This window comes from Pleurodeles waltl, chromosome 4_1, assembly GCF_031143425.1.
Source record: "Pleurodeles waltl isolate 20211129_DDA chromosome 4_1, aPleWal1.hap1.20221129, whole genome shotgun sequence".
NCBI classification, from domain to species: Eukaryota; Metazoa; Chordata; class Amphibia; order Caudata; family Salamandridae; genus Pleurodeles; species Pleurodeles waltl.
The window spans coordinates 180,103,840-180,130,565 of NC_090442.1; positions in this window are offsets into that span (position 1 = coordinate 180,103,840).

A 26,726-nucleotide genomic window follows, 5' to 3' on the forward strand; every position below is an offset into this window, starting at 1 on the left:
CTGTCCAGACTACATCAAGATCAAGGTGCTGGATGTGATTTCCACTTGCCAGTCAGTCTCACCATAATTGTTGAAGGAACATCTGCTCTGTTAAATTATTTCTGCGCCCCTGATTTCAGGAACCAGGCGGTGATGAATTGGCTTTTAAAAATAGCATGTGGAAAGTTTGATTAGTTGGCCCAATAAAACATTTGGTAGTCAGTCAACCGTGTCCAAACCCAAGCAGAAACTCGTGTTAGTAGCAACAAACACACAACACTGTAAATTAAAACACTTATTAAATACATTGCAGTTCAATATCATATGATATTATATATCTCAACTTTCAGAGGAAGCCTCCAGGGAGAAAGGTGCCAGAGGAAGAGTATTGAAAGAAAGATCAAAGCACAAACAAGAAACAAAAGATGGAAGAAAAGAGGAAGAAACAAGAAACATGGAAAAAATAAAATAGAAACTAAGAAAAAAATAAATGACTATGGAAATACAGAAGGAACAATGTAAAGAAAATGGTCACAAGAAAAGGGAAATAAATATAGTAGGAAAGGTGGGAAAAAGGAAATAAAAATGAATAAATGATAGAAAGTAGGAGAAAAAAGAAATACAGGACAAATATAAGTGGGAATGTGAGAGAAATAAATAAAGAAAGGCATCTTAATGTGTATCTTTTTATAGGAATCCTAGATGTCCTCCATCTTTCCTAAAAACCCTACCAGGTCCTTTCAGTGATCATGTTCTTCCTGGTATGCGCTCTTTAAATTCCAAAGATTTAGGACTCATATTGCTTGACTGATGTTCAGCCTCAAACTGTAGCATCACACTGGCATCGAAGTCTCTCCACTGGCTACGAAAAAGGAGATCCTTGTCTACAGGCTCTATAAGGTCTCTGCCCAAGCTATCCACCTAAGCTGTCTATCTCATATCAATCAATGAGAAGCCTTAAATGAGCCAGCCTTAACCTTCTCTTTACCCGGCAAACCAGATACCAGCAATTTGGTGGGAGAAATCACCATTTTCAAGACACCATCCTGTGGAAGAATCTGTCATCTCACTTGAGACTTTAAAAAACTACCTAAAATTAAAGAAATCCCAGAAGGATCACTGTTCAGGCAGGTCTGCAGTTAAGTCCTGCCCCATTTTACTACTACCTTACACTGCTCCTAAATGAATGTGGGGAAAGTCAGGATCCCTGACACAGTACACTTGCACCCCACTATTCAGACACATAAGACCAGACAGTGCCTCATCAACAAAGTGTAGTCATCTTGAGGCTTTGACATGGTTCACCCCCTTGCAAAGAACTGGACTCCTCTCATAAGTCTCAATCAACCTACTGAATAAAATGGATTTACTGGTATCTGTGCTGTCTCTGTAGTGGTCATTCAATATTGATTATACATGTCCTACTGTTCGCAAGAGTTCTCTTGGGTTCCCCATTGATATATATCTGCCCGGAGAACGAGGGAGTCTTCTTTAACAAATGTATTACCATTCTTTGCACAGATTGAAAGAAAGAGGGACCTCTTACAGAATTGTGGAAATTAATAGATAAAACAGGGACCCATCTTCCTTCACAATAAATACTAACCAACTTACACCTGGCTAGCGCAGCAGCAAGGGTTACATTTTGATTCTTCGGGATTGCTGTGTAAGGTTGGAGGGGTTCTTCCATTTAACAGATGAATTGTCTTGATGTGCACTGACTAGCCATACTCAGATCTTTTTCCCTGCAGGACTACTGATAATGCAGAGAAGTTTTAAGGGATGGACAAAGAGGGCTCTGGCCCAGGGCTCCACCTCTCAAGGGAGCCCTTTGTTATTTGGTCAGGATAGGGCCCCTCATTAATTTAGCTGAATAGTAAAGTTACAGAAACTACCTTTACCTCTTTTGGTCATAGAATGTTGGCAAGTATACCACAGCCTCGTACAGGGATGCTCCATGACCCTCTTCCATGCCAGACTGCGTGCTGTCGAAGAACTCGAGAAAAGGAGGGATGTTAAAGGGTACGGATGCTGACCTTAAATAAGCAATTGCCTCTCATTTATCTGCTTTCTTTTACTATTGCTAACTTTTAAAATATGATTAATGGGTGTGATTTACCTGTAAATGTATCATGAATTCAGAGTTGTTGTGAACAGTGCCATCAAAAGAGGTTTGTCCCAGGGCCCCTAAATTCCTTAAGATGTCTCTGTGATCATGATATTTATTCGAGGGACATGGTCTAGCTCAGCCCCGTTAATACTTTACCGTATTCTCCTGGAGACACAGAGAGTTGAGCAAGGCATAAACAAGGAAATGGGTCTCTCAGCAGATCTGCTTTCAAGTAATCCTTTTCAATTTTCAGCTTGTGGTTTCAGAAGAATAAGCTGCAAACAAAACCCTGTCCCAGACAGCTAGCCTTTCTCATCTAGGGACGTCACTGCTGGGAACAACAGAACCCAGCAAAGCATCTTTGCCAGAGTTGTCAATGAAAATAAACAAAGTAAAGATATCTAATTTCTGAAGATTTTGTCCAGTTTTTGCATTTGCCAGATCGAGATGACAGAAAAGTTTGATTTAATTTCGTAAGCTCTAATTAGAGGGATGAGTTTGCATTCTTTAGAGGAGAAAAGCTCAGGTCCTGGTTGCTTTGCATCTTTGAGAGAGGAGCAGCTGCTCGCAAACAAGTTCAGCTACATTCTTGCACAGTAAATGCAAATAAATATATGAAGAGGATGCGTATTTTGCTGGAAGTGGAAGATGAGCGGAAGAGGCCTTTGTTGTTGCACCTAGGCGGCGCTGACATACATAAGGTATCCAAATCAGTAGTCGAAACCACCTCCCACATGTACGCCACGCTAAAGGATGCCATCTCTGTGCATTTTGAGCCATATGCTAACCCCGACTACGAACGTTTCTTGCTGTGCCAAGCTCGCTAGAAGTCGGAGGAATCTGTAGATGTCTTTTACACACAGGAACTAGCCAGTACGTGTACCCTTCCAGATGAAGAGGATGAAATCAGGGCCCAGTTTATCCAAGGATGCGCGTCCTCGAAGCTCCACGAACATATTCTGCAAGAACCTAACATGCGGATGAGAGACATCCTCACACTCGGGCATTCCCAGGAACTGTCTAAAGCGAGAGCTTCCCACATGGAACAAACGGCACCTGTCCAGATGAAATCCGAGCCGGTGAATGCAGTTGTCACCAGTAAACCTAAGAACAAGACGGCGCACACTGAGACGAGACAAAAAGATAGACCTTGCAGATGATGTGGTGGACCTCCTCTGCCCCACCCAAATGGATGCCCGGCCTGTGGAAAAACTGGTAGCGCTTGCGGCAAGATCAGTCACTTTGCGAAAGTGTGCCGGTCAACACCCAAGACACAGTCTACTCTCAAGAAGACTGTCAAAGCTGTAGCAGCCCTCCCTACAACCTCGTCAGACAGCGACGTGGATGAAGACCAGCAGGTTGTCCATATAGTAAGAGCGATAGATAAAGGTGCAGCCCACAGTCAACAGTTACCCACATGTCAAATCGCCCTGCAGAGCCAGTCCATCCCAGCTCTGATTGATACGGGAGCATCCATCAACCTCATGGCCGCCGAGTTGTACCACAGCCTAACAACACAACCCCTGCTCAGCCGACAAAGGTACTAGTATACGCTTTCGGAAACACCCGACCCTTAAAGATAGTGGCTGCCTTCACAGCTGAGGTTGGGCACGAGGGCACAAAGCTCACCATGAAGATCTATGTGTTGCAGGAAGGGTCTGGCTTCCTGCTGAGCTGCCAGACCACCCAGAGCCTCTGCCTAGTCCAGTTCACTTTCAGCATCCACGCCAGCTGCCTGGAAGACCTTACCAAAGAGTTCGACACCCTCTTCACTGGCATTGGCTGCCTCAAAGGATCGCCTCTCCGACAACACATCGACTCAGTGGCCCCCGTTGCCCTCCAACACCGGCAAGTAGCCTTCCACCTAGGCTAGAAGGTAGAACAAGAACTACTGCTTCTAGAAAAGGACGGGATGATCGAAAAAGTGTCAGGGCCCACACCATGGGTCTCCCCGATTGTAGTTGCAAAAAAACGAAGCAACCAGATGCGGACCGCATTTGCGTGGACATCGCCTGCCCAATCAAGCCATCAAGAGAGAGAGGCTCCTTACCCCAACAATTGACGATATAATAGGGAAACTCTCAGGCTCCAAATGGTTCTCCAAAATGGACCTCCGGTCGGGATACCATCAGATGGTATTACACCCAGACTCCAGACCGATCACAACATTCTCCACCCACATGGGCCTCTGGAAGTACACATGCCTAAACTTTTCCGCAGAGACATTCCAAAACACTATCAAAGGAGTGTTAGGGGTACTAGCTGGAGTTCTGAATGTAAGCGACAACGTCCTTGTGCACGCCCCCACATTCAAGAGTCACCTGGCTCGCCTACATGCAGTATTTTTCCAACTGCTAGAGCATGGACTAACGCTACACCACGAGAAGTGCGAGTTCTTGAAGGACAGCATCAGTTTTTTGGGATATCAGTTCTCAAAACAAGGGATTGGCCCTGACCCAGCCAAAGTATGAGACATTCAAGAGCCCCCAGTCCCTACCTCTGTATCTGGGGTCAGGAGTTTCCTGGGAATGGTCAGGTACTGCAGCTCTTCATGAAGAACCTATCAGACTTCACCGGCCGTTGAGAGATCTCACCAACACCAATCATCCATGGGTGTGGGGCGAGGCACAAGAGAGTGCGTTTATGAACACACAAAAAGCCTTTCAGCTGACACCACGTTGGCCTTCTTCGACCCCAGGCGAGAATCCCAGTTTTCTGTCTACGCCAGTCCCACCAGCCTGGGAGCTGTACTAGCCCAGATACAAGACTGGGGATTTTGGGCTCCCATAGCCTTTGCCAGCAGAACTTTGACACCGATGGAGCAGCAGTATTCCCAAATCGAACAAGAGGCTATCGCCATCCACTGGGGATGAGGCACTTTCACATCTATCTCTACGGCAAAGCCTTCACGGTAGTTACGGACCACAAGCCGCTGCTTCCCCTTTTCAAAGGCTCATTATCAAAAACGCCGCCATGGATCAAAAAATGGATACTACAGCTGCAGGAGTTTGATTTCCAGGTAGAGTACCAACCTGGTGCAAAGAATCCAGCGGACTTCCTGACGCGTCACACGCACCCCGCCACCCCTCAAGAAGCTGAGGAAGCCCTCAAAATGGAGGCATATGTAAGGCTGGTGGTTGACAGGGCTAGACCTCTGTCCATTACTCTTGACGAAGTAGTGGGAGCCACCAGCCAAGATGACTGCTTGTTGGAAGCAGTGCGCTCCAGTGACTGGCGGCCGTACAACACCCTGCTAGTTTCCGCACAGAAGAAGCCAAAGCGTCGCTCCAGGCATTTTTCCATGTTAGGCACAAGCTCTCAGTGAGCGACGATGGCTGCCTGTTGCACGGGTCCTATCTAGTGCTGCCTGCATGCTTAGGACCAAAAGCACTGATGCTGGTGCACGGTGCTCATCAAGGCATTGTCATGTCGAAAAATAGGCTTAGAAGCAAAGTTTGGTTTCCAGGACTTGACCAACAGGTGGAAGACGCTGGTAAGAGTTGCCTAGTCTGCCAAGCCAGTGGCGCTCCTGATCCCCCAGCACCCATTATCACTGAAGAGGGTCCCACAGCCCCCTGGCAAAGGGTAAGTGCCAACTTTGGGAGTCTCCCCGACGGGTCCCGCATGCTGGTGGCAATGGATGACTGCGCACAAACAATGAACCCTCAGTTAAGAGCCATGAGTGTGCTGACCTTTTGAAGTCCATGAAAACTGTCCACCGCCGGGTCACGCCCAGGTGGCCCCAAGGCAACGGTGAGGTGGAACGATTTAGAAAAACATTGTCCAAGACAATCCGCATTTGTAGCTGAGTCACAAAATGTCGAGAGTGCTATCTATATTTTCCTACGAGAGTACAGGGTCACACCTCATGCCACAACGGGTGTTGCCCCAAGCCAACTATGTTTAGGGAAGGTTGTGAGGGATGTCGTACCTCACCACCCTCTCTGGGCTGCCCAGCCCAATCCCCTGAGCCAGTCCATGAGAAGGAGAACTCGCAACAACGACTACGTGTCCCGGAAGCGAAGAGCTCTGCAAAGTACTGTCTAGGTAGGGGACACAGTGCTAGTGAAGGACCGCCACCCTGGTGGCAAGTTCCGGCTACCATTCGAGGCGGATCGGTGGACTGTGACCGCCGTCAAAGGGACCTTGATCACCGCAACAAAAGACATTGAGAGTGTTACTAGGAAGGTATCCCATTTCAAACGTTTTCCTACCTCACCATCTGCAAGACAAGGGAGGGTTGGCTCCACGGATAGCCTCTCTATAGGTGACCAGAAGGGTGCTGTTTTCCTGCCTGCCACGTCCCGGCTGTCTAAGCCCCTTGTCGGGGGTAGAGCTGCCTCTGAACAACCTGCCCAGATGCCCCAGTCCCCTCCCAGAAGCAGAAGATGTGTTAACCCATGCTGGGAGCTCAAGAACCCCTAGTGACACACCTACGGCATGGAGAGGGAGGTCAGGAACCAGGAGATACAATCTTCAGTCCAATCCGAACCCGTCCCAGCGCTATGCTGATTTTGTGTTTGACTGAGTAATGTTATGTAATGTGTTTGTTTGCTAAAGTTATAGCTGTCCATACATAATTGCCCTTGTGTTCTCTTGTTCCTCCAGGATGTGCTGGTGTTTTTTTGTTTTTGTTTTATCTGGTTGGGGAGGAATGTATTGTCCGCCCAGGATATGGGCGAGTTCTTTGTTGGACTTTGTTGGAGGGGTCAGCGCGGCAACTCCCTTCTGCGGGGATTCTTTTGGACTGGCCGGGATGACGCAAGAGCAAGGGTATTAAATAGTAGCAGGGAGAGGCAGGCTAGTTAGATAGCGTAGTGTGAGAGTGATAAATAGATATATCAATAAAGCGATGTTACCAAGCAACTAGGCCCGGTGTCGTTATATTGCCACAACACCACATGTGCCACTTTGTGATGTGCTTACTACCTCAGAAACAGGAAGTGGCAAGTGGGGTTCCGGAAGTGCAGTTTGAGATCCTTCCTACAACAACGCTGCAGGGATGTTTTCTGTTGTTTGTGAAATGGAACCATGCTTGCACATTCCTGAAAGCACTCACCAAGGGCTGTGCAGCAGGTCAGGTGATGTCTCGGATTCGTAGTGTACACGTTCCGTACTGACCATGAGCACGTGGTGACATCAGTGATTTTGATTGTGAAACAACTGAAAACTAAAAGGTACGCCAATGAGACGCGAGCTTGGGAGGTCCGTGGCTTGGTCCAATGGGTGACTAAGTGGCTTAGATCCAGATTTCGTTCAGTGCTCTCTGTGTTTTCTAGGTTCATCCTATACCCAGAACACAACCACATACCAGATCCCTTCAATTAAAGTTTGTAATATTTATCCATATTTTTTTTTTTTCAGTTTATGGATATCGGTGCATAGTTATTCCGTTTCCTGCGAAACATTAGTTGCAACTCGTGTAGTTCCACATATATTTAACCAATAAATATTTAGTCACTCTTGGATTTATGGAAAGTTCTAGAAGCTATAAGCAGCCGTCACGTAAAATAACGTTGTACCATCAATACTTCTGCACACATCTGGCTATTTAAGCTCCATTAAAAGGCGACTCCATGTGATTTTTTTTTTTTTTACTTTTTATACTGTCAGCATGCAAAGGTCCTAGCCAGATAGGCAAGACTGACAACAATAATACTCACAAATATAAGATGCAACTGCATTCTTCTGCTTTAAAAAAAATAAGAATAGGCAGCAAACCAATTTCTTGCATAACACAAGCCCATAATATTTATTTCATACACAGTCTCTGTGTGTGCTATTCTGTCTCACAAATAACGTTTAGATTCCATACATGCCACACCAACCACTCAGACAGGAGACTACGGCCCTCATTACGACCCTGGCGGTCGGTGATAAAGTGGCGGTAATACCGCCAACAGGCTGGCAGTAACTACTGCCAAATTATGACCATGGCGATCATATTTTCCGATAGACAGCCAATGTACCACACTGACCGCCAGGGCGGAAACAACAGGTACCACAGCTGTAGCCGCCTACAGCCAGGCAGAAGACAAAGTACTGCCCACCATATTTTGACCCTGCAATCTGCCACCTTTTCCGGGGCGGTACCAATGCCATCAAAAGCCTGGCGGAAACAGAGCACAAAAGTCAAAGGACTCACCATTGGAGACACAGGGAAGAACCACGCCGCCATGGAACCCGAACTGCAAGTTTTCCCTATGATGTTCTACGTTATGCTCTACCTGGAACACCAAAGCCGGCAAAGATGACGACGGTGAGTACAGCCGCCTAGCACACAAGGGATGGGGGGAGGAAAACAACAATGACACACACACGCACAACACACACCCGACACACACACATCATACACACAACCATATGCATAACAAAAACAATTTGACCATGAAAATCTGCAGAATAATGCTAAGGTAACAGGAATTTTCGAAAATGATTGTAATCAGTCCAACAATAAATTCCACAATCCGATTTACACATTAACCAGATCGGTACAAGTGCATAAAAAAGGGACACTACCCAGTCCATAGTTCACAGGGCCCACATGGCCACAGAGCAAAGTCCAAGGCCCCACTCGAATCCTGCCCCAATTCTAAGAGAACACTGCAGTGGCATCAATTGGCATATAGGAATGCACCTCAAGGGGATGGGAGGGCTCCTCAGCCAGATGCGGAAACAAGCCCACTGGTTCTGGAGGGGGCAACATGCCCTGTGCTTGGTCCTGGGGAGTGCAAGGCCACAGTCTCTCAAGTGGGTGATTTACCGACATGCACTGGAGGGGGCAACATGCCCTGTGCTTGGTCCTGAAGAGTGCAAGGCCACAGTCTCTCAAGTGGGTGTCTTCCCCACTGGTTCTGAAGGGGGCAACATTCCCTGTGCTTTGTCCTGAGTAGTGCAAGGCTACAGTCTCTCAAGTGGGTGACTACCCCACTAGTTCTGGAGGGGGCAACATGCCCTGTGCTTGGTCCTGGGGAGTGCAAGGCCACAGTCTCTCAAGTGGCTGATTTGCTCACATGCTCTGGAGGGGGCAACATGCCCTGTGCTTGGTCCTGAGGCGTGCAAGGCCACAGTCTCTCAAGTGGGTGTCTTCCCCACTGGTTCTGAAGGGGGCAACATGCCCTGTGCTTGGTCCTGGGGAGTGCAAGGCCACAGTCTCTCAAGTGGGTGAATACCCCACTGGTTCTGGAGGGGGAAGGCCGCACAGCAGCCCTTGGAGGCTGGACTATATGGTGTCCAACGGCGGTGACGGCTGCACTGTGGTGGTGGTTGTGGGAGGGTCCTGCTCAGCCCCTGCACCCTCCGATGGTTGCACTGTGGTGGTGGTTGTGGGAGGCTCCTGCCTAGCCCGTGCTCCCTCCAATGGCTGCACTGTGGTGGTGGTTGTGGCAGGTTCCTGCTCAGCCCCTGCACCCTCTGATGGTTGCACTATGGTGGTAGTTGTGGGAGGCTCCTGCCTAGCCCCTGCACCCTCCAATGGCTGCACTGTGGTGGTGGCTGTGAGAGGCTCCTGCTCAGCCCCTGCACCCTCGATAGCTGCATTGTGGTGGTGGTTGTGGGAGGCTCCTGCTCAGCCCCTGCACCCTCCGATGGCTACACTGTGGTGGTAGATGTGGGAGGCTCCTGCTCAGCACCTGCACCCTCCGATGGCTGCACTGTGGTGGTGGTTGTGGGAGGCTCCTGCTCAGCCCCTGCACCCTCCAATGGTTGCACTGTGGTGGTGGTTGTGGGAGGCTCCTGCCTAGCCCCTGCACCCTCCGATGGCTGCACTGTGGTGGTGGTTGTGGGAGGCTCCTGCTCAGCCCCTGCACCCTCTGATGGTTGCAGTGTGGTGGTGGTTGTGGGAGGCTCCTGCTCAGCCCCTGCACCCTCTGATGGCTGCAATGTGGTGGTGGATGTGGGTGGCTCCTGCTCAGCACCTGCACCCTCCGATGGCTGCACTGTGGTGGTGGATGTGGGAGGCTCCTGCTCAGCACCTGCACTCTTTGATGGCCACATCTACGTCTGGTGGTGGGGGCTCTGTGACAGCTGCTGGTGCAGGCTCCTTCCCCTTCCTTGTGGCTAGTGCAGGCTCCCTCCCCTTCTTTGTGGCTGGTGCAGGCTCCTTCTCCTTCTTTGTGGCTGGTGCAGGCTCCTTCCCCTTTAGTATTGTTGGCCTGGAATCCTTTCCACCACAAGTAGGTGCTGCTACCAGTGGGCCCGTGGACTGTTTGGCTGAGGTGCTTGGCTGGGTCCTTGCTACCCTGGCCATACGTGCAGGACGGGGGTGGAAGGGTTGGGAATAGGTCAATCTGGGAAAGGAAAAGCTTTTTAGGGATGTTGGCGCGGGAAGAGGGAGGATTATTGGGAGTGGAGGTGAGGGAGTGGTTGTTGGAGGTGTTTGTCTGCTGGATTTGGGTGCAGGTGCATGGGCCGTATGCTGTTGTGAGGTGGATGGCTGTTGGGTGTCTGAGTGCTTGCGTTTCTGTACTTTAGGGGGGGACAGACACGGTGGGAGAGGATACAGGGGACATGTGCATGGATGTTGTGGCGGTGTCTGCCAGTGAGGTGTGTGTTCTGCTTGGTGTGGTGATGATGCTGGTAGTGGATATTGATGTAGTGCATGCAGGTGTGAGTGTGGACGTAACTGGGTGGGAAGTGGAGGAGGAGGAGGGGGAAACAGTGGAAATAGTGGATGTTGTTGTGTCTGCAAATTAATGGTGTTTGTGTGAGTGCCTGTGGGATGAAGTGTGGTGCTTGTGTTTGCCTGTGACACTCTTGGGTGTTGTCTTGTGTGCATGCTCATCTGGCTTTGTGCTTGGGATGGGTTGGGGTTGAGGAGAATGGGACTAGGAATTGGAAGTTGGAGGGGGGGCGGTATCAACAGAGACAATGGCTGCCATCAGAGAGGAGGCCAGAGCCTGAATTGATCTCTGTTGGGCCGCCAGACCACCGTGAATGCCCTCCAGGAATGCATTAGATTGCTGCATCTGGGCTGCCAGCCCCTGAATGGCATTCACAATGGTTGTTTGCCCTACAGAGATGGATCTCAGGAGTTTAATAGCCTCCTCACTCAGGACAACAGGGCTCACTGGGGCAGGGCCTGAGGTGCCTGGGGCGAAGGAGATGCCCACCCTCCTGGGTGAGCGGGCACGGGCAACTAGCTGAGGGGCTACTGGGAGGGCGGTGCTTGTACGGGGTGGCGGCTGTACCTGCAGCTGGGGTGGTCACAGAGGTGTCCTCCACCACTAGGGAGCTCCCATCGGAGGAGGTATCAGAGTCTGTGTTGTCCACTCCAGTCTCCACTGTCGTGCTCCCATCGCCCTCCGTCCCACTGGTACCCTCAGCGTCGGTGGACTCTGCCTCCAGGGTCATGTGGGATGCAGCTCCCTCTGTCGCCGGTGCCTCTGCTTCTCCGCCAGATGATGCTAAAACACAGAAGGACAGGATGACAAAACAAGAAAGGGGGGAGAGAGTGTAGGAGGCTGACCTGGCTTATAGTGGGTACCAATGGTACTTACACCTTGTGCCAGGTCCAGTTATCCCTTATTAGTAGAGTAGTAGTGTTCTAGCAGCTTAGGCTGATAGAGGTAGCTATAGCAGAGCAGCCAAGGCTGAACTAGGAGACATGCAAAGCTCATGCAATAACACTTATATCATAAAGGTACTGTATCATAAGAAAAACAATACTCAGTGTTACTAAAAATAAAGGTACTTTATTTTAGTGACAATGTGCCAAAAATATCTCAGAGGATATACTCCCTTAGGAGGTAAGTAAAATACACAGATTATACACAACATACCAAATCAGGTAAGTAAAACAGTCAGAAAGTAGTGCAAACACTGTAGAATACAATAGGATGCAGTAGGCCTAGGGGCAACACAAACCATATACTAAGAAAGTGGAAGGCGAACCATGAATGGACCCCTAGGCTAGTGTAGTGTGTAGAGGGTCACTAGGAGTGTAAGAAAACACTAAGGGTGTCCAAGATACCCCACCCCAAGGCCCTGGAAATTAGGAGTAAAGTACTACTATTTCCCCAGAAACACACTAAAGTCATGATAAGGGGTTTTGCAAGGACCACAACAGACTGCAAAGCACTGAAGACGGATTCCTGGACCTGAGGACCTGCAAAGGAAGGGGACCAAGTCCAAGAGTCACAAAAGTGTCCAGGGGGGGCAGGAGCCCACTAAACCCCGGATGAAGGTGCAAAATGTCTGCCTCCGGTTGGAAGAAGCTGAAGATTCTACAACAACGAAAGGAGGTAGGAAGTTCTTCTTCGTGCAGAAGATGTCCCACGGCGTGCTGGAGAATGTAGAAGTGTTTCCTTGACAAAATACCACAAATAAGTCTTGCTAGCTGCAAGAGTTGTGGTTAGAGAAAAAGGGTGCTGCCCAGGAAGGATCAGGATGTCGCCACTTGGGAGAGGAGACAGAGGGGGCCCTCAGTAACATAGAAAGCCCACGCACAAGAAGCACCCGCAGAAGTCCTTGAACACAGGTTCAAGAAGACTGAACACGGCGGTCGTCTCAACACTGCAAAAGGAGGTCCCACGACACCGGGGATCAACTCAGGGAGCTGAGCATCGCAGACAGAGTGCTGTGGACCTAGGCTCAGCTGTGCATGCAGGATTTCTTGGAAATGTGCACAGAAGCCCATGTAGCTGGAGTTCACTCAGTGCACAGGATTACTTCCTGGAGAGGGGAAGCAAGGACTTACCTCCTTCAAATTTGCACAGTTTGACCACTGGACAGTCTGGGCCACTTGAGTCCACTACCTGTGTTCCAGGGGCCACACTCATCAGGATGAGAGGGGTCCCAAAGTACCAGTGAAGCTGAAGTTTGGTGCCTGCTGAAGCAGGAGGAAGATTCCATCGACCCACAGGAGATTTCTTTGTGGCTTCTAGTGCAGGGTGAAGGCAGGCAGCCCCCAGAGCATGCATCACCAGGAAACAGTCAAGAAAGCCAGCAGGATTAGGCGCTACAATGTCGCTGGTAGTCTTCTAGCTACTTTGTTGCAGTTTTGCAGGCGTCCTGGAGCAGTCATCGGTTGATCCTTGGCAAAAGTCAAAGAGAGACGTGCAGAGGACTCCTGCTGGATTCTTGCAAGTTGTTATCTGAGGAAAAGCCCTCTGGAGAGAACCTAAATAGCCCTTATAGGAGGATTGGCCACCTAGTCAGGTATGCACCTATCAGGAGGGGTCTCTGACGTCACCTGCTGGCACTGGCCACTCAGAAGCCTCCAGGGTGCCCCCACACCTCTGGAAACAAGATGGAAGAGGTTTGAGGCACACTGGAGGAGCTCTGGGCACCATCTCTGGGGTGGTGCAGTACAGGGGAGTGGTCATTTCCCTTTCCTTTGTCCAGTTACGCGCCAGAGCAGGGACTGTGGGTTCCCTAAACTGGTGTAGACTGGCTTAAGCAAGGAGGGCACCATCTGTGCCCTTCAAAGCATTTCCAGAGGCTGGGAGAGGCTCCCCCTCCCCAGCCTTTAACATCTATTTCCAAAGGGAGAGGGTGTAACACCCTCTCTCAGAGGAAATTATTTGTTCTGCCTTCCGGGGACTGGGCTGCCCAGACCCCAGGAGGGCAGAACTCTGTTTGTGGGGTGGCAGCAGCAGTAGCTGCAGAGAAAACCCCAGAAAGCTGGTTTGGGAGTACCCGGGGTCCATAGTGGAGCCCCGGGGATGCATGGAATTGGCTCCCCAATACCAGATTTGGCATGGGGGACAATTCCATGATCTTAGGCATGTTACATGGCCACATTCGGAGTTACCATTGTGAAGCCACATATAGGTATTGACCTATATGTAGTGCATGCATGTAATGGTGCCCCTGCACTCACAAAGTCCGGGGAAATGGCCCTGAACTATGTGGGGGCACCTTTGCTAGTGCAAGGGTGCCCTCACACTTAGTAACTTTGCACCTAACCTTCACTAAGTGCAATGAAAATGGCTGTGAAATAATGTGTGCATTTATTCACTCAGACTGCAGGGGCAGTCCTGTGTAAAGGTTTGTCTGAGCTCCCTATGGGTAGCTAAAGAAATGCTGCAGCCCATAGGGATCTCTTGAAATCCCAATACCCCATATACTAGGGAATTATAAGGGTGTTCCAGTATGCCAATTGAAATTGGTAAAAGTGTTCACTAGCTTATAGTGACAAATATAAAGGCAGAGAGAGCATAAGCACTGAGGTTCTGGTTAGCAGAGCCTCAGTGACAAAGTTAGTCACTACACAGGTATCAACATTCAGGCCGCAAACTATGAGCACTGGGGTCCTGGCTAGCAGGATCCCAGTGAGACAGGCAAAAACAAACTGACATACATGTAAAAATGTGGGTAACATGCCAGGCAAGATGGTACTTTCCTACAGTGAGACAAAGGAGACAATTGGTCAATGACTGCACCAACACCACCGTTGGCGTAAACAGCACCCTCACACACGGGGAACAGGCCTACGCACTATGCATTGCACTACCAGTGAAATGGCTACTCAACAAGGAATGAGGAGGGGTACACACCGCCAAATGCAGCACACCTGGGGCCCACGCAGCCCTGACCAGTAATGAATACTAACAAGCTAGGTAAGCAGTATTTCCCCTTCAGACCCTCAGCCACCAGAGGACCTGCGCTGCTATGTCTGACCTGGCCTAGGGGCACCCACTGACACACAACCACCACCCAGATACCACCCCTCCAGCCGTGAGCTTCCATGATGGCCACTATACTCACCCCTTCTGGCTGCTGTGATGCCCTCAAGTGCCCATCCAGCTCAGGATAGGCCACCGCCAGTATGCAGGCCATCAGGGGGTCAGGATCTGACGGGCACCCCTTCCTCATTGGGAGGCCATCCCCAGATGGGCCTCCGCGGTCTTCCATGCCCAGCGTCTCAGGCCCTCCCACCGTTTCAGACAGTGGGTGCTCTGTCTGCCACAGACCCCCAGGGTCTGCACGTCCTTGGCGATAGCACACCATATTCCCTTCTTTTGATGGGTGCTGACCTGCAGAGGCAATACAGACAGTAGAACACCATTAGACAAACAGTCCAATTAGTAACACAAATGGCTCACCATACCTGTTTCCATCACCATTGGCACACACATAGCCCAGCACACAACGTGTACACCCCAAAGAGGACATCCACCCATCCCCCTTACACAAGGCCTTCACACACACAACTCCATGCATTCATGCCACATGCATTGTGCCCACAGTGTACTCACCTGTTGGTCTGGAGGCCCATACAGAAGTCCATACTGGGGTAGGACCCCATCCACCAGTTGTTCCAACTTCTCCAAAGTGAAGGTTGGGGCCCTTTCCCCAGTCACACAGACCATGGTAGGTTCCAGACACAGGTCACAGCAGCACATACAGTGTAGGTCCCCTCCTATGTTAGGTCAGGAAACAAGTGAGGAATATGATAGAAAATGGCAGTCACGTCTGTGACGGTGCATACCGTCACCGCCGGCGTAGATCCCCAATCTCCACTGTACCCCATAGGGCCCAATATCAACCAATGAGGAATTGCATGGTGGCTCACGATGGCCTACCGCCATGGCGCACAACGTCAGCGCCATTACCTCACTTCCATTTGTCCCTCCACATAGGACAGGCGGACGCCATTTCATGGGGGGGAACAAGCCTATGGATTAATGCTGCATCATAGGATAAATAGGCACATACTTCACAAATTACACTGTCTCATAACATGTTTAAGATTGTGGACTGCTGTTGTGGCTCCATTGTTCAGTTTGTGACAGCCTCCTCACTCTTTTGTCCCTTAGATACCTACCACTGCGGATGAATAGGAGATGGAGAGATACCCCTGTGTACAGACCCCTGGTGGACTTGGCTACATTGGAGGACAGGCACATTATACTCACCTATAGACTGGACAGGGCCACAATCACAGAGCTGTATGCCCAAGTGGAGCCTGACCTGATATCTTCTATCCGTCACCCCACTGGGATCCCCCCTTTTGTGCAAGTGCTATCAGTTCTACATTTCCTGGCAACTGGTTCTTTCCAAGTGACAGTGGGCTTGGCAGCAGGAATGTCACAGCCAATGTTCTCAAATGTGCTGACAAGAGTGTTGTCAGCTCTGATAAAACACATGTGCAACTACATTGCATTCTTCCAGGTCAAGGATCTGGCCACTGTGAAGGCCGGATTCTATCAATGGGACATATCCCCGATATAACTGGTGCGATTGATGGAACACATATTGCATTTGTCCCCCCGCCAGAATGAACAGGTATTCAGTAATCGTAAGAGTTTCCACTCCATGAATGTGCAGATGGTGTGCTTAGCAGACCAGTACATCTCCCACGTCAATACTAAGTATCCTGGGTCAGTGCATGATGCCTTTGTCCTGATGAATAGCATCATCCCAAATGTGATGGCCCAACTACAGAGGCACAGGGTGTGGCTAATAGGTGATCCCTGGTTCCCACCCAGTGTATATGTTGGTGTATGCCTATTGTGTTGGCCATATAGGATAGTGTGTGGCTAACTGTTGTCCCTCAGTATTTGCAGGTGACTCTGGTTTCTCAAACCTATCATGGCTGCTGACCCCTGTGAGGAATGCCAGGACAAGGGCTGATGAACATTATAATGAGGCACATGGGTGCCCCAGAAGGATCATTGAAAGGACCTTTGGCCTCCTGAAGGGCAGGTTCCGGTGCCTCCATCTGACAGGTGGATCCCTGTGCTACTCACCCAATAAGGTTTGCCAGATAGTAGTGGCATGCAGCATGTTGCACAACATGGCCCTCAGATGCCATGTACCTTTTCCGCAGGAAGAGGAGATTAGAGATGCCCCTGTGGCAGCAGTGGACCCTGTGGACAGTGAGGATGAGGAAGCAGAGGATGAGGATGTGCACAACAGAACATCTGTGATCCGCACGTACTTCCAATGACACACAGGTGAGACAGTGCAACTTTATATTTCCATGACTCTTGTATTCTGTGCGGCATTGGCATGCTGGTATTTCCCACTTCTTTGCCCACTTACTGTTACCTCTGGATATTCATTTTGCAGATGTTGGTGATTTTACAAATACTCCTGGTGTGATCACAACAGCCAGCTACAGGTAATTCATTCTATGCTCATTCTATGTACAGTTCATTTGCAATGGTTGTAGCTGTTTCAATCAATACATATTTGAAATACATGACATACTCGAAGTCGAATTTTATCCAAGGGTGTTTATTGTTGTGCTAATATTTAGAGGGAAAAGTGCAATGGAATGGGGTGCAGATGGAGGAAAGTCCAGGGTATTGTTCCAGTCTGTTGGTAGCGCAGGTGCATTGTCCATGGGGACATAGGAAGGGGAGCAATAGCAATTTAAGGTGGAGAAGGTGACTGAGTGGGACACAAGGGGGACAATCAGGAGAGTCTCCTTTCCTGGCGGTGGTCTTGGCAAGTGTCTCTGGCTTCTGTCTGGTTCACAGGGAACGTTTGCGGGGTGGTTCACCTTCTGCAGGGGGAGGGGTGCTGTGGCCTGTTGGTCGTGTGGCAGGGCCTCCTGGCCATAGGCGGCAGCGGAAGTGGGGGGCTGTTCGGATGACTGGCTAGTGGCAGGGGCCCGCTGGTGTGACACTGCCTCCCTCATAATGTTGGCCATGTCTGCCAGCACCCCTGCTATGGAGATCAGGGTGTTGTTGTTGGCCTGCAAGTCCTCCCTGATCCCCTGATACTGTCCCTCCTGCAGCTGCCTACTCTCCTACACGTTGTCTAGGATCTGGCCCATCGTGTCCTGTGAATGTTGATAAGCTCCCAGAATCTCTGAGAGTGCCTCCTGGAGAGTCTGTTCCCTGGTCCTGTCCTCCCCCTGGCGCACAGCAGTCCTCCCAGTGTCCCTGTTGGCCTGTGCCTCTGTCTCATGAACCGTGAGCCCACTGTCACCGACCCCAGGTCCCTGATTGTCTTGGGTGTGAGGTGTGTCCTGTGGTCCCTGTACAGGTGGGCACACTACTGATTGACGTGTCCTTGGGACAGAGGTTTGGGGATGCTGGGTGGGTACTGTGATGTTGGTTCCTGATGGGGGAGGCTCTGTGGTGGTCTGTGACTTGGTTTGGGTGACCGGCTGTCCAGTGGTCCCTGATGGGCCAGGTAGATCATCCAGATCCTGAAGACCAGAGTTACTGTCATCACTGTGGGCCTCTTCTGTTGGGGGATTGGATAGTGATGGCACCTCCTCTCCAGTGACATTGGCTGGGGCACCTGTGATGATGTAAATGATGTATTATGCTTCATGTGTATGACATATTGTACATTGCTGGCTTCCCCTCTATGGTTGGTGTTGCTCTGTCAGCTTTTACTTATGTATGGTGGGATTGTTAGTTTCCCTATGCTGTGCATGCTTTAGTGATGAGTGTCCATGCAAGGCTGTAAGGGGTGTCCATGCATTGGTACAGCATGCAGGGCTTGGCATTAGGATTAGTGCGATGTGATGGTGGCGTGTGTGGGATGGAGTGGAGTGATGGGAGTGAGGGTGGGTGATGGCATGCAGGTATGGGGGGTGATAATTGTTGTAAGTTGACTTACCAGAGTCCATTCCTCCTCCAACTCTGGCCAGACCCTCAGGATGCAGTAATGCCAAGACTTGCTCCTCCCATGCTGTGAGTTGTGGGGGAGGAGGTGGAGGTCCACCGCCAGTCCCCTGTATAGCGAGTTGGTGTCTTGCGGCTATGGAACGTACCTTCCCCCGTAGGTCATTCCACCTCTTCCTGATGTCGTCCCTTGTTCTGGGGTGCTGTCCCACGGCATTGACCCTGTCCACAATTCTCCACCATGGCTCCATCTTCCTTGCTATTGATATTTGCTGCACCTGTGCTCCAAATAGCTGTGGCTCTACCCTGACGATTTCCTCCACCATGACCCTTAACTCCTCTTCAGTGAAACGGGGGTGCCTTTGTGGTGTCATCGGTGTTATGTGATGTGTGTTGGTGCGGGTGTGTTGGGGTAATGTGTTGGGGTGTGTGATGCGGAGTGCATGAGTGGTGTATGGGTGTGAGTGGTGTGTGGCTCTAGTTGTCACAGTGGTTTTGGTGTCAGTCTCGTGCCAATGATTTGTATTCGTAAGGGGATGTGGGTACTGTGGGTGTGTGTTTTATAATGGTGCGGGTGTGTGAGTGCGGTGTGTGTATGGGTGTCAGGCGTGTGTTATTTGAATTGTCCAATGTGGTCTTGTTTTGTCTGTGGGTGTCCATTGTGAGCACGGCGGTATGTATCGCCAGTGGTTCACCTCCATTGAATGTCCGCTGTGGTGATTCATGGGTCATAATGTGATGGACGTTGTTATGTTGGTGTAATGGTGTAGGTTTTGGGACTGCCAGTTTATCACTGACCTTTGGTCAGGTGGATTTGTGTATGTGGCTGAATTCTGTCAGATTGGTGTGTGTGTGTGTCATAATATTGTGAACGGATATCCGCCACCGCTTCAGTAAGTTGGCGGCCCTCAGCATGGCAGAAGCGGGATTTATTACCAATGTCATAATGAGGGCCTACATATTTTGTTTTTACCAAAATGGCTTCACCTTTCTCCTGCCTAAAATGATCTCCTTTCAATGCAAGACAAGGTGGGCAATAAATTCACCGGATTTGTTTTTCAACATCTCACTCTTTCTTGTTTTCAAATGTTGGCCTGCGTGTTTTCACGACTTCCAGCTTGCTGAATGATCTCTTCTAGGGAAATTAAAAATGTAGACCTGGTGGTACTTCAGCTCTGAGAGCATATGTGTGTAATTGTCTGTTTATAAAAGAGTCCTTCTCAAATGACTGCAGAAGACTCAAGACTTGATATCATGCGACGGGCTGCCATGTGAAGGGCGACATTCTAACCTCCGGTGACTATTCTCGCTTGGATCCTTGAAGAGCCTAAAAGGCAACTCTTTCTACCCTATGTGATCCGCATAACTAATCCCTATTTTGCACCAGAGGGGTCTGCTGCTCAGCTCACTTTTTCACTAAGGTTAAAAAGCTTGGCATTGCCTTAGAAAAACATTGCTCTCCAACCACATTGTTTCAGGTACCATTAAGATCTATTTCTATGAAGTTTAAGGGGAGCTGTCACCCCTGCTCCTCCTCCACAGTTTTTTGCCCTGGCGGTGGAACCATTGTCTGTTCATTTGCATGGGGAATTGAGGGAGTGGGGCATGAAGGTGGGAAACGCTGTGTATATACTGTCTCCATGTGCAGATGATATTCTCCATTATTTACAGCAGCCACAAGACTTGATTCCGAAGCTACTAACCAAATTCTAGACATTTGGGGAGGCATCAGAGCTCTGTGTTAACCAGGGTAAGGTGCTGCTTTTTCCATTGGCAAGGCTGACAGGTGTCCTGATACAGGAGATCCACAGGTAGGGATACAGTGGGGGATAAATAAGCTCCATTATTTAGGCATCCAGCTAGCTGACACAGGCCAGCAAAGTTTGGCTATAATATGAACAGAGTGCTAGATGGCCTCCGGGCCTCGGTTCAGTTTTGGAACACACTACCCTTGTCTACTATGGGTAATGTAGTGGTAGCAAAGACGGTGTATCCCTCATGCTGCCTGCATGCACTGTACTGTAGAACTTCTTATGTCCGATACCCCACGCTTCGTTGAAAAAATTATACTTCCTATTCATTTCTCTGATTTGGGCAGGGAAGAGGAATAGGCTAGGGCTAACAGTGCTCAAGCTAAACACCAAGGAATGGAGATTGGGGCTGCCAGATTTGGAACTGTATTACATGGCAACGCAGCTTCAACATGCAGTAAGATGGTGCTCGCCTGAAGACAACTGAGAGAAGAGATTATTGATGAGAGTAGTGGGAGCTGATAACCTGCCAGTTTGTCTCATGGCAAGAGTGTGACAAGAGGCTAATAGTTCCTCTGTATACTGCACCAGGTAGCTAAGTTATGGGAAAAAGTAGTAAAGCGGATGTTGAGGGCACCACCTTTCTCAGGGGATCTATCCCTTGGGTAGCTGCAGCTTGTTATATGTATCAGTCATGACATGACCATGAAGCATTGGGCGGAGGAGGGGTGTACCGCTTTAGGAGATTTGTTTCCAGAAAACACCTGCATGACATTTCAAGAGGCGCAGGAGACTTCAAGGTGGGGGCAGAACAAAGTTTGCCCAATTGACCAAGATGAGTAGTGAGATATGGGGGAGGGTTCCTGTAGCCCTAACAACATCGCAGACCCTAGAAGTGCTCCTGGGGGTGATCCGTAATGAGGACTGTCTCTCGACTTCATGCAGCATTGAAACAGGATAGGACCCAGCCAGTATTAAAATCGCAACAATAATGGGAGGAGGATTAAAAGAATTCTAGCTAAAGCGTAAAGAATTTTAGATTCTATTAAGGACACAGATGCAAGGATTATGCTTTCTCTTATGTTTACTGACAGACAGTCAACTTTTAACTACATCTCCCATGAACCTATGCTGTCCAATCACGAGCTGCTCCTGCCTCCACATATAGCTCCAACCCTATAATCCTTCCTCTTTCTTTACCATAACAGGAATAACAAATGTCAATGTAAAGAACCTGCAGAACAACCACTCCAGCCATCCAATCCAGAACCTGATGACCATGGGAAACATCCTGAACAACGAGGTCTAAACCACTACTTGCCTGAACAACAAATTTTAAGATAAGTTTTTATTTTGTTTTTTTAATAGTTTATTAGTTGTTTAGAATATATATATATATATATATATATATATATATATATATATATATATGTGTGTGTATTTATAAATAAATTCTAAACAACTAATAGACCAATAAAAAAAAGAAAAACTTACCTTAAAGTTAGTTGTTCAGGGAATTGTTATTTAGGCAAAATCGTTGTTTAGACAGTAGTTGTTCAGTACTTCGTTGTAGAGACTTTTTAGTTGTTTAGCAGTAGTGGTTTAGGCTCTTGTTATTTAGGACCTAGTTGTTCCATCACATATTCGATGACCACGTTTGTCCCTTATCCTCTGGAGATGTCCTTGAATTCAGGCGCTCGGATTCTCCATAAGCGCTCTCTCTAGATCCTTCAAGATGCAGAAACGTTCATCCCTGAGGAACATAAGAAACAAAACTAATATCCAACTCTTAAAGGGCTGGGCAAGTCAACAACAAAGAAATTGCAATGTACATAATAAATACATGTTATGCTTAATCTCACACAAGGGCAGGATAATCCTCGCCTGTGTGTCCTTAATAGAATCTAAAATTCTTGACGCTAGAAAATGTTTAATTCTATGTCAGGACCGGAGGCTTCGGATTATGCTAGTTTAAAGATTACTCACCACCCCTGACACCACATCCACTATTGGTTTATGGTAAAACACTTTAAAAGTGGAGTCACTGGACCAGTCAGCTGCGTTCATGATATTTTCCAATCTCACGCCTGTTGCAAATGTCTTGGAAGCCATGGCTCCTCTGACAGAATGAGCACGAAACATAGAGGTATCAATACCTGCTTCCGTTAATAACCAACGGACCCAAAGAGCCAAAGTTGCTGCTGAAACTGGTCTAAAAGGCTTTTGTAAGGTAATGAGCAACTTTCCAGAGACTTCACATCTAAATTATCTTGTAACATCTTCATTAGCTTTCATGCATTGTACCACATATAATTTCCTATCATTAGGAAAGGAGGGGTAAGAAATACACCTTGACAATGTTTTTGTACGCCTTGAAACGGTATAGGAAACTCCAGAAGGAGGGAATACTCTACCTGTCCAGAGCTTTGTAATCAGAAATACGTCTGCACGAAAGTAGGCATAGTAACACAGTAAGTTTAGCTGAAAGCTGTTTCCGGGAATGGTCCTCATTACAAGGGCAAGTTTTAAGAAAACGTAGGACCACATTAATATCCCACAAAGAAGAATACCTCGGTTGAGGAGGCTTAACCATAGAAATGCCCCTGAGGAGCTTGCACACTAAAGGGTGTTCGCCCACCGGCTTACCTTGAATATGAGGATGACCTGCTGAAATAGCTGAACAGCAATTGTTAATCGTTCAGTAGGCCAAACCATGTGAGGCTAGGTCCGATAAAAATGTTACTATGACATGAATCTCCGATCACACAGGATCCATACTCCTTTCACTGCACCAACATAGCCACTTCCTCCAGGCTTACTCATATCTCTTATGAGTGGAGGGGGCCCAGAATTGAGATAGGAAAAACAATGCAGAATCTGAAACTCCAGGCACTTGCCAACATCTCCGGAAACTCTCCACGCCATCAGAGACAATTGGTCCTGTATCATCAGAGGATGAACTCTGCCCGAAGGGTCTAAGAGAAGATCCTCTCTCTCCGGACTGGTCACTAGGAAGTCACATGACAGCATCATTGCCAAAGACAACCAAGGCTGAGCTCTCCAAAAGGGAGTAACCAAGATCATCTCCACCTATTGCCAAATTATTTAAACCATCACCCTCGGAATCATGGCAAACGGCAGTAAGGCATACAAAAGTCCCTGAGACCAGGGTTGAAGGAATGCATCCGTCCCTGCTGCAAGGGGATCCAGTCTCCAACTGTAATAGACTGGGAGCTGATTGTTCAACAGGGAAGCAAACAAGTCGAACTGACAAGACCCCTACTTTTTCTGAAGTGCCTGGAATACATCCGTAGCGAGCTCCCAATCGCTGAAATCTCGGAAGATGCAAGAGTTTCACTCTGCTGTTATTTTGGACCGACCTGGACTATACTCTGCTATCACTGAAATCTGATGAACCAGTCAATAGTGGCAGGAATCCATTGCTATCTCTGCCAAAAGGCGAGATCTGGTCCCTCTGAGGCGATTGATATATCGGACCACTGACACAGTGTCCATCCTGAGGTGAATACAACAATGTGTTTTGCAGGGAGAAAGGGATTGAATCGCAAACGCCCCCGCCAACAGCTCCAGGCAATTGATGTGATAATTCGATTCCCCTGGGGACCAATGGCCGCCTGTCTGAATCAAGCCACATTGCGCTTCCCAGTCACAACGGCTGGCATCTGACTCTATCACTAAGTCCGGAGCTGATAAGAAAATCGCCTGCCCATTCCATGCATCCATGTGAGCGAGCCTCCAGGAAATCTCGTTCTAGGCCTCCTCTGAAATCTGAATCAGTTCCGAATACTGAAGGCCTTTCTGGAGATTCAAAATTTTCAAACTCTGAAGTGCCCTGTAATGGAGAGGCCCTGGAAAAATGGCCTGGATCGAGGACGCCAAAGGTCCCACTAGACATGCCAACATCTTCACTGATATAGTCGAAGAGACAAGAGCTCTCCTCAACTCCTTCTTGATCATTACTCATTTGGCTAAGGGAAGTAAAAGCAAGGCTTTGACCGAATCTATTTGAAAACCTAAGAATTCTATATTCTGCGATGGCACCAAGCATGATTTCTCAGCGTTGATGATGAACCCAAGGTTCTGAAGTAATTGAATTGTCCAGTTGAGATGAGACTTGACTGTATCTTTGTCCTCTGCCATAATCAGGATGTCGTCGAGGTAAACAATAAGTCTCATCCCTCTTTCTCTCAGATGTTGAACTACTGAACGTTGAATCTTGGTGAAACACCATGGCACTGACGACAGGCCGAAGGGGAGTGCGGTGAATTCGAACCAGTGAGAACCCCATTGAAACTGAAGGAAACATCAATGTGGTGCGAAAATTGGCACCGAAACATACGTGTCTTTGAAGGTTTAATCTGACTAGCCAATCGCCGTTTTGCAAAACATCTCTGAGGAGATGAATGCCCTTCATCTTGAAATGGCGATAAACCATCCAAGAGTTGAACTGTTTGAGATTCAAAACTAGTCGGGAGCCTCCTCCTTTCTTTTGAACCAGAAAAATAGTTCTCACAAACCCATGAGGGTTTCAGAAGAAATTCTATCACCACTCCTTTCTGTTTCAAAACAGCAAGCTGTTTGTCTGTGAAAGATTGCTCTTTGAGGAAAAATGGAGAGTGGGGGGTAAAGCTTTTTGGACCAGAGGTGCATAAAACTCCAGACGAAAGCACTGAACCGTCTGTAGCACCCAAGGGTCTTGCGCGATTTCTTGCCAGGTTAGAGGAAAAAGCAGAATTCTCCCCCCCAAAACCACTTCTGAAATATGAATAATCCTTACATGATGTATTAGACTCCTGTCCTGAACCGCCACCACAGGAGCCTATGTGGTTCCTGCCACAACCTCTGTACCGGGTAGGGTTGAAATTGGAGAAAACGTATTGTCCTCCTCTGCCTCTCTGCTGTGCAATCCTGGAGGTCTGAAAACATCGGCCGTACGCTCGACCCCTGAAATACCCAGCCCGGCCAAAAAGATCGCTATTGAAGACTTTTTTAAAGGATGTCTCAGCCTTATCTAGGGCAGTGGAAGTGGCCACATATTTTTCCAATTCTTTAACAAATTTATCTCTCAAGAGCATCCCGTTCGCTAGGGACCCTGCTTCATTAGTTGCCAAGTCTGTTAATTTACGGTCCAATCGCATAAGGAAGGAGTGATGGCGCACCATGGACATGGTGCAGTTAGCATTGCCGAGGAGACAAATAGCGCGTTGAGCCCTTTGCAGCACTGCTTCTGGGTCCAGGGGAGAGTTGCATTCTTTTGCTTGGATTGCTAAATCCAATATTTTTGTGAGCAGTCCAGATACATCAAGAAGTTTATCTTGGCAGCCACGCCACGTGCAGTCTAAACCTTTCTTGGGGTCTTTTACAATTTTTTTGAGAAATGTCACCATGCTTGGATCTAACTGTGGGGTATTCGCCACTTTGCTAGTTAAGGATCACCGAGAGCATTCTGATCGCAAGCTATTGCGAACGTCTTTTTAAAAAACTTTTCCTTAGCCTATCCTGAACATAGTGGGTGACTTCAGCAGAGGGAATCCATTCTGTGGATCTAGGGTGTATAATGTCCTCTGGGGCAAACAAGAGGTTATGACAGCTCAGAAGTGTCTCCTCAGAAGCGTGGGGAGATTTGTGCTTTTTCTTTTGCGGAGGGGGGGAATCTTGGGATTCTTCAGGCCTCGAGTTAGACTGCGAGAGTACCTGCGCCTCTTCTTGAGGCTGAGTGAGGAATGGAAAGTGGATTGTGGAGTCCCGAGGGGAAACCCATTCATATTCATGGTCTTTCAACACAGACGCTGCCATGTGCGCCCAAATATCAGATAAAGAGGCTCCTCCTGAATGTTTTCTAGCCAATCTTGAAATGTCTAGGAATTGTGAGCGAGTCAACTGACTGCTTTCGCCTAAAAATTCTCTGCTGCCAAAATTGGTCAGTGATTGAGTAAAAGGCTTCAAGGCTTTTATTAAGGCTCAATTCACGGAGTCTTGCACATGGTGGTCCAGTGCCTCCACTAGTCTCTCCTCCATCTGGTGTTCCCCAGGCACCTCTTGTAATTCTTGAATTTGCTCTTCTTCATCTGCGTAGTATGCCACTATTATTATCAGAAGGAATGGAGGAGTTCACAAAGGGGGGGGAAACGAACCCTGTGGCAGGGATGAAGTAGTCACAAACTGGCAGTAGAAGAACTGCCTGGCCAGCACTTTAGAGCACCTGCACACAATATATATATTTCAAAGGAATTTCCCCTGGGCACAGCTCTTAACGCTTATTGCAGCCCCATCGGGTGTTCTCTGAGGCCACATGTTATGTGCTGTGCTGTGCTGTGTGCACGCGAAGTGTTGATC